Genomic DNA, 9,267 nt, shown 5'->3' with positions numbered 1-9,267 from the left:
CAGGCAGGCGGGGAATCGCTCCCCCCACGGCACCCTCCACCGAGGCTGCAGTCGTGAACACCAAAGGAGCGGAGGTATGTGGGACCGATCCTGAGTCCCCCTCCGTGTTAAGTAGATTTCCCTCAGTTCCACTCATGGTCTTGCCAGATTCGGAACGATAGGAGAAAGAGAGTTCTAACAATATGTTGGATCCCCAAGCATCGAGAATAATTCCACGTTTTCAAGAAAAGCAAAATTTATTTCAAAGCGTTGGAAAGACACTCAAACACGTTCTTTGTTAGAACTGGGGATACACAGGTAGGGCAAGCATAATAAAGGAAATTCAAACAGACACAGATCCAATGAATAACATTCCCGCTGGCGGGCTAAAGAAACGGTTGCGCGCCCAGTCCATGAGAACCAGGCAGAACATCAGACAAAACACAGGTGCAGTTCCCAAGCGATAAGCAGTGGCAAGCATTACAGCATCCTCTCCTCCACAAACCCTCCAGTAGATTATCTTAGGCATTCCAGCATAGCAGCAGAATAACAAGCCGGGTGTAACAGGGGAAGGATATGTACACAGAGGTCATAGAAACATAATGGCAGCTTGCTGACAGCTAGATCCAGGCTGGGAAACTCCTAGAGATTTGGGGATGGACCCTGGGGAGGACATGGACCTCAGTGGGATACAATGCCACAGAGTCCACCCTCCAAAGCATCCATTTTCTCCAGGGGAACAGATCTCTGTAGTCTGGAGATGAGCTGTAATTCCAGGGAATCCCCAGGTCCCACCTGGGGGCTGGCATCCCTAGCCCTGCCTCCTTAATGAAGGTCAGCTCCCAGTTTAAAAGGGGCTGGTGCTCTAGTTCTCAGGTATTCCTGCATCTGGGTATAATGATGGAAGTGGGATGCCAGAAGCTGAGAGAATTTGGGGACAGGGCATCAATGGGATCTTAAGGTGCCTGCAGAAAGACATTCTTGTGTGACAGGAAGTAGAGTGACACAACCCCTGGAGTTCTCCCTTCTTTGTGGAGATTTACACAGCTGAGTGTTTCATCCATGTGTTTGCCAGTTTAATTAGGCAGATGATATCCAAGAGGACTCTTCCAGTAGAGTCTGTGTCCTTGGTTTTGCTAATCATGATGCTATAACTCTTCTTTCATAATAGATTTAATGTTCAGGAAAGATTAGTGGTAGACAAAATGCTGAAAAGAAGCTAAAAAGCAAGCATTTAATTGGAGTTGGTCATACCATAATGGTGAGGATGGATTAAAGGTCTCATAAATTCCTCTCAAGCCCTGACACCATGAAATATTGGTGGCTAATGCTATTGAAAATAATAGTCCCCTGTGAGGCAAAGCACCCCTGGTTTTCCCCCTCAAGGGTTAATGTGAATGGTAACGGGCTTGTTCCATCCTGCAGGTATTACTAATTGATCTCTTGGCCTACATAGTCCTTATCATCTTCAAGGCCAGAACTGGAAAGTGGTAATTATCTTCTCGTGAGAACCTGTGGCCCACAGACTAGGAAGGGGAGGAGATCAGGAGTGATGAGGTAATTTTCTAGAGGGTTCCAGCAAGACTATGCACTGATTGGATGTCATTATCACCTGATGCTGCTTGGCCAGAAAACTATAATTGAGCTAAGAACCTGGAAAAGAAAGCTAGCTTGGATTCTTATGGACTGAAGGCCTGGACCCTCATATGCTTATATTGCAATAGATAGTGACATAGCTGTGGTTTTGGACTCTTAGACTTAAGGTTTGTGTCATCAAATGCAAGTCCTGAAAGTGTGTTAGATAGTTAAGAGAGTTTTCTTGTTTTTCTGCTGTATGACTTTAAAACATTCTGTTGCCAGTACAACGGTGGCGTGTAAGTGCTGCACACACCACACTGGAGGTAGTTGGCCCTGGGGCCAACCTGCGGGAGGCTCAGCGATGGCCCACCAGGCTGCACCTGGATGTGGTCAGGTCTGTGGGCAAACATGCAGCACTACTTTATTGCCTGGCACTCCTCAGTCAGGCTGTTCTGATGTACCTGAGCAACTGTGCAGTGTGTCTGGCACACCATGGGGGGGGGGGGCATCACCTTGTGGAGTCTCCTATGTGGCGGCTCCTGCCACTGCCCTCCCCTTTGGGGATCTGGCACGCTTATTGGATAACCACTTGCTACCCGCCAATAGGGAAAAGATCTCCAGAGGCGAATATGTGGATGTTTTCACCCTTTTGTTTCGGGAGCTGGAAAAGAAGGAGAAGGAGGAGCTTGAGGATAGGGACAAGGAGAAATAAAGAAAGATGAAGGTGGACAGAGCCTGGGCCAACTGGGTGGCAGGTTTCCTTATATACGCTGAGGTGCTTTCTAAGGCTCAGCCGTGCCGGGCAGCATCATTGTTCCAATATTTTGACATAATTTACAAGGGCTACACTGGTTTTATTTGCTGCGGTGGCTCAAGTGGTTAAGACGCTGAACTGCAGGATGTGGAAGGTAGCTTTACTATGTCTCCAGTAACATGAAGTTCTGTTACCCATAAGGGCTTTGGGCTCCAACCCTATTTCAGTAACTTTTATACATATTGTATTTTTGATATAGACTATGGCTATAGCAAAAAACCTCTAAAACTGGTAACATAAGAAAAGCCATGTTGGATCAAGCCAATGGTCCATCCAGTCCAACACTATGTAGCACAGTGGCCAAAGCCCAGGTATCACCAGGAGGTCCACCAGCGGGGCCAGAACTCCAGAAGCCCTCCCACAGTTGCCTCCCAAGCACCAAAATACAGAGCATCACTGCCCCAGACATAGTGTTTCATCTATATGTTGTGGCTAATAGCCACTGATGGACCTCTGCTCCATGTGTTTATCCAATCCACTCTTGAAGGTACTTATGCCACCACTTGGTGCAACAGTGAATTCCACATTACTTTGTAGGTGAAGAAGAGAGCCAGTTTGGTGTAGTGGTTAAGATCATGGACTCTAATCTGGGACAATTCGGTTTGATTCCTCACTTCTCCACATGCAGCTGCTGGTTTGACACTGGGTCAGTCGCAAGTTCTTTCAGAGCTGTTCTCTCAAGAGCAGTTCTTGAAAGAGCTCTCTCAGCCCCACCTACCTCACAGGGTGTCTGTTGTGGGAAGGGGAAGGGAAAGAAGATTGTAAGCCGCTCTGAGACTCTGAGTGTAGGGCGAGGTATAAATCCAATCTCCCCCTCCCCCCTCTTCCTCCTCTTCTTCTTTTAACCTTTTATTTATAAAAAATAAACAAACGCTAAAAACCATACATTACCATTGTCCATGGAGGCAATGGGTCCCTTCCAGCTTGTATCGGCTCCCACACATCAAGTGGGCCACACACTGGATATGATTTTTGGGATGGGGATACATGTGGATCAGGTGACTACAGATGTAGTCCCATGGTCTGACCACTTTGCCCTGAAGGTCCAGCTGAGCATTTTTCACCTTCCCTGTTAAGGTGGCAAGCACATTTATGCTTCGCTGTGGAGTCAAATGGACCCCTTTTGGCTTCAGGAAGCTCTGTGGGGCCCAATGCCCCCAGGCGGCTTGTTGGATGAGCTGATGGAGGACTGGGAGCATTGGCTCTCTGAAGCCATCAACAAGATCGCTCCCCAGTGACCTGTATGCCCTCACACCAAAGCAGCACCTTGGTATACATCAGAGCTGTGGAGGATGAAACAGGAGCTAAGATGGCTAGAGCGAAGATGGTGGCGTGCTCGTGATGAAGTGTCACGGACATCTTATAGGATGCTTATGAAAGCCTATGAAATGGCTGTGAAGGCCGCAAAGAAGGATTTCTATGCGGCCTCCATTGCGTCTGCGAGTTCATGCCCGGCCCAATTATTTAGAATTATTCGGTCAATTACGACTCTGCTACAGGGCAGACCAAATAGTAGGGAATTGGCCATTGGCTGTGAGACATTTGTGAGCTATTTCACAGATAAGATTGTGACACTCCACCAGGATCTCCCGACCACAATTGAGACAGTAAAAGAACTGGAAGCCCCTTGTCCGTCTTCTGGTCCAATATTGGACCACTTCAATTGGCTCTCCCAGGAGGAAGTTGACAGGATCCTGGCAGCGGTAAGGCTGACTACTTGCCTCCTTGACTCATGCCCTTCCTGGTTGGTGAAAGCCTGCAGGGAGAGCATTTGGGTCCCTCTGGGAGAAATTATCAACTTGTCCCTTTCTACTGGGACTTTTCAAGAGGCTTTGAAGGAGGCAGCTGTTTAACAAAGCTGGGAGTGATGTTTTCAGGTTAGAGATATAAGCTACAAAACCATCAGTAATACATCCTATACTAATTTCTGACATTTGTGGATTAGACCAAATAGCCTCTGCCAAAGGTTCTACTGCTAAAGCAAAGAGCAGGGGTGACAAAGGACACCCCTGTCTTGTGTCTCTAGATATGTTAAACTTTGAAGAAAAACAATTATTCACTTTTACTTTAGCTGATGGATGAGCATAGATTGCTGTAATAGTATTCAAAAATTTTGGGCCATACCCAGAATGTCGTAAAAGCATTTTTAGATAATTAATTTCCAAGTAATCAAAGGCTTTTTGTATGTCCAGGGTAAGTATCAGTGATTCCTGTCATGTATGCCTATAATGACCAGGGGTCATTTCCTGCAGGAGCGCACAGGAGCGAAGCTCCGGCAGTAAAGAGACCAGGGGGCGGGCACATGCAACAAGCCCCACCCCCTGATCCCAGCAGCCCTCAGTCAGAGCAAGAAGCAGCCAGGTAAGTTGCAGAGCCCCCCTCGACCCAAAACAGTCCCGTGGCACCTTTAAGACCAAGTTTTATTCAGGTACAAGCTCTCCCTCCTCTGTAAGGGCAGATCTGCATTTCCCCCCCCCCCCATAGCTAGCAATCCAAAACAGTCCAGTGGCACCTTTAAGTTGGTGGGTGTTGCCTTCTGACACACTTCCGGTGATGTCAGGGGGTGTGGCATATGCAAATAAGTTATGCTAATGAGCTCCTGCACCTCTTTTTCTACAAAATGACCCCTGATAATGACTGATAATATTTAAAGTCCTTCTGATGTTATCTTTCAAATGCGTCTTCGGGATAAACCGTGTCTGATCTTTTAAAATGTACTTTGCTATAAACTGTTTCAAACAGTTGGCGAAAATATTTGTAAACATTTTTGCGTCTGTATTTAGCAAAGATATTGGTCAATAAGAAGCTGGATCTGTTTTATCATTATTTTGCTTTGGAATTGTTGTTATATTTGCCTTGGACCATGAAGGAGGCATATTTCCAGAATCTAAAATTGAATTACAAACTATAACTAAAGGTTCAGCCAGTTCTTCTTTGAACGCCTTATAAAATTCATTGGGAAACCCATCATTTCCAGGAGCTGAATTCAGTTTAATTAGCTTAAGAACCTCAAAAACCTCTTCCAAAGTTATTGGAGAATCTAAAATTGTTTATGAGAAGGGGTCTAAAGAGGTCCTTCAAAGAAATAATTCAAATATGTATCTATTTCAGCTTCCTTTGGTTTAGTAGAAGAGTACAAGGTGGAATAATAATCTGATCCAATTTTAGCTATTTTCTTAGAGCCAAATGGGAGTTCACCTGTTTGATCTCTCTCTTTTTTTTAACATGTATTTATTGGGTTTTTATGCTTAACAAACATATATACATACAAGACAACAACAAAACATAAAATTACACTACAACTGGATTCTCGACACTTCACATTGATCAAATGGCTTAGTTATACATAGATATATTGTATGTTCTCTCTAATCTCTTACCCATAATTTTTGTTGCATTCCCCAGAATCTTTACCAAATATTCTAATCTGACTCAATCTTGCCTCTCTATTTTTCTGCCATAATTCCTTATAACCTAATATTTTATAAATATATCAACCCCTATGTATATTTGAATGTTTGTAATCGTTTGACTTCTTTTCTCCTTCCTTTAATTTTTTTCTTTTTGTTACTTTCTTCTCTTTCCTCTTTCCCTCGAGAGGATTTTAGCGAACGCTTTTCCCCTCCTCGTAATTTCAGCTTTCCTTGAAACTCCAACCCACATTTTGGGACTTCCACCTTCTGTATCTCCTCTTCTATGTTTAATAATTGAGTAACATCTGAGTCTCTTTCCTGTTCTGTTTCCTTTACTTCAGCCTGCCATTGCAATTCTTGCATTTGCTCCTTATTCTCCTCCGCCTCTGCATTTAAACTTTGAAGATTTTTAAGGATATTTTCACAAGCCAATTTAAATACTAGGCTCACTTCTTTTAGCAGGTTTTTTTGGACTTGTTCCCACATGGTATCTTGCTCAGCCTCGTCAATAGCGTCCACCGCCTCCATTTCCCGCCCCTCACTCCAACCCCTCAGCGTGCAAAAACTTTAAACAAACTTGTAAATTCAATTCAAAACCTTTATTGGCATGGATCAGAGTCATAAACAGTCACCCTTCAGTTCATGGATTTAACACATAGCTTCCTCGTTATAAGGCAGTTACAGAAATTAGCCACCGCTTCAATAACCACTGTATTTTGTGAAGCCAATAAACGGTACAACATTCTGTCATCTGATTGTTTGACATCTTTCTTAAGTATGGCTTCTAGATAGACTGCCCGAATGTCATCATACAAACTACAGTGGAGGAATACGTGTTCGATTGTTTCAATCTCCTCTGAATCACAATCACAAAACCTAACAGAGTAGGGGATTTTCTTAAATCTTCCTGCTAAAACCGCAGAGGGGAGCACGTTAAAGCGGGCCAGCATAAATGCTCTACGCAACTGTGGAGAAGTCAAATCCAATAAGTATTGTGCAGGGGTGTTGATCGGAAAACGTGCCCATCTTAAAGGGGAGCATCTACCAGAAGCCAAGGCTCTAAGCTCTTGCATCTCAATATCAATTAATCTCTGTTTGAGCAGGGCAAAGATGTGTGCTTCAGATAAGGACATCATATCATTCACGCATAACCCTATTGAGACGATTTTCCTTTCTATAGCAGCAAACCACTCAGAGCAATGAGACTCTTCCAACAGATATGTAATAAGGCTATTGGGACAGTTCCTAAAGTGCAAACGTAGCCAAAATCTGAAGGTAATTATCCAAGCCCTTGTTTCCAAGCGTATCATATTGACTTCCAAACAAATAGCGGCGTAGGAAACACACAGGGGCAACCCTAATATTTTCCTCACAAAATTGGATTGGAGTTGTTCTACCATTTTGTTAAAAGCTGTGATCCAAATGGGCACCCCATAAAGAAGCTTCGCTCCAATTTTGTGCTGAAACACTTTTAGGGCCGCAGGAACATACTGGTTACCCTTGGTAAAAAAGAAACGGGTTATTGCTAGCACACAGCTGTTCGCAGATTTAATTACTTCTGATCTGTGGGCTACCCACCTTGCACTATGATGAAAGTTAATTCCCAAATATTTAAAACACTTCACCTGTTCAATGGTGTTACCCTTAACACGCCAGTTGATGGGTTTCCAGGAATCTCCGAACACCATTATTTTAGTTTTGTCAAAATTCACAGATAATCCGTTCAGCTCACAATATTCTATAAAATGTGCCAACAGTCTCTTTATCCCTACTTCAGACCTAGAAAGAACTACAGCATCGTCTGCAAACAATAGCAGGGGCACCGGTCGCGAGCTCATAATTGGGCTGTGACCATCAATCCTCTCTAACCCCGTGGCCAAATCATTTAAGAAAAGATTAAAAAGGAGGGGAGCCAATACACAGCCCTGCTTAACCCCTATTTTGATGGAAATTTTCGGGGTTAAATCACCATCCCTAGAGCCTCTTACTTGGCAAGTGGTATCTGTATATAATTTCTTAATCAACAGGAGCAATCTCATTTCAATTCCCAACAGCCTTAACTTCTTCCATAGAAGCTCCCTTGAGACAGTATCAAAAGCACTCTTCAGATCCAGGAAGGCAGCATACAACTTGGACCCTTTCCCTTTTTTGTATTTATTCACTAAGTGACTTAGCACAATACAGTGATCCAGAGTTGACTTCCCCTGACAAAATCCTGCTTGTTCTATACCTAGGATTTTTTGTTCAGCCATCCAGGCCTTAAGTTTAGACGCCAAGTGGCTTGCATAGAGTTTCCCTAGTATGGAAATCAGGCTAATGGGCCTATAATTACTAGGTGATCTACAGTCACCTTTTTTAAAAATTGGAACGATAATAGCATTGGTCCATGCTTCAGGTATTATTCCTGTCCTGTCTATAGCAGTAAATAGAACTGCTAAGAAGGACGCCCACCATTCCGGAATCACTTTAATGGCCTCCGGGGGAATTGCATCTGGTCCCGGCGCCTTCCCAGCCTTAATTTGAGCAATTAGCGTGGCAACCTCTACATCCTGCACCGGCGGCCACTCGGGACAATCCCCTAGACTGATTTCGAGATCCTCAATTTCACTCCTTCCATCTACCGAAAAGATCTTCAGGAAATGTTCGTACCAGGCCTTGGCGGTAATTGGGGAATTCGTAGTACTGTTCCTGCCTAGAGCCTCGGAAATCACCGCCCAAAATTTCCTAGCATCATTGCTAATTGTGGCTTGGAGAAGAGGCTCCCAGTTTTTCTGGAGGGCGGCTTTTTTTTTCTCTCTGAACAATTTACTTAAGGATGCTTTGGCTTCAAAATATACTGTTGGGAAATACTCACAACAAGAACTCCTATAAATCTGATACAAAGATCGTACATGGGCCTTCGCTTCAAGGCACTCCCTATCAAACCAAGTGGCTTTCTGCTGCCTCTTTCCATTTTTTGCCTGGTCCTGGCCTAATATCATCACATCTACAAGCTGTTTGATGACTCCTTCATAAGCCTGAATCAGGTCTGGAGTCCCATTCATAGCCTTAGACTGAGCTATAAGCTCATTCAGTCTCTGTAGGGTCAAAACACCACTGATTTTTTGGGCCACTCTATCCGACCATCTACACCTGGGTAAACTTTTGCACCCTTCCCCTGCCCTCAAACCCTGGAGGTCCTGTTCCCTAGAGGTGGAAATAAAGTTGAGAACCAAAGCCAAAGGGAAATGATCACTCTCGGGACGTCCTAAAATTGAAAAACTGCTCACCTCGTCCTGGAGTGTCGGAGATAACAGCATGTAATCTATCACACTGCAACCTCGTGCAGAGGCATAGGTATACTCGCCAGGTGAATCAAAAGGAGGTAGACCATTTAAAATGATTAAATTAAACCTCAGAGCAAGATGGGCCAGCTGAATTCCCGCATCATTAATGTGTTGATCTTTAGAGAGTCTTGAATTAAAAAAACAATCAGGCGATAGA

Source organism: Gekko japonicus, unplaced genomic scaffold (assembly GCF_001447785.1).
Source record: "Gekko japonicus isolate JY-2015 unplaced genomic scaffold, Gekko_japonicus_V1.1 scaffold30, whole genome shotgun sequence".
NCBI classification, from domain to species: Eukaryota; Metazoa; Chordata; class Lepidosauria; order Squamata; family Gekkonidae; genus Gekko; species Gekko japonicus.
The sequence above is the reverse complement of the archived record's forward strand: the minus strand, read 5'-3'. Positions refer to the sequence as shown.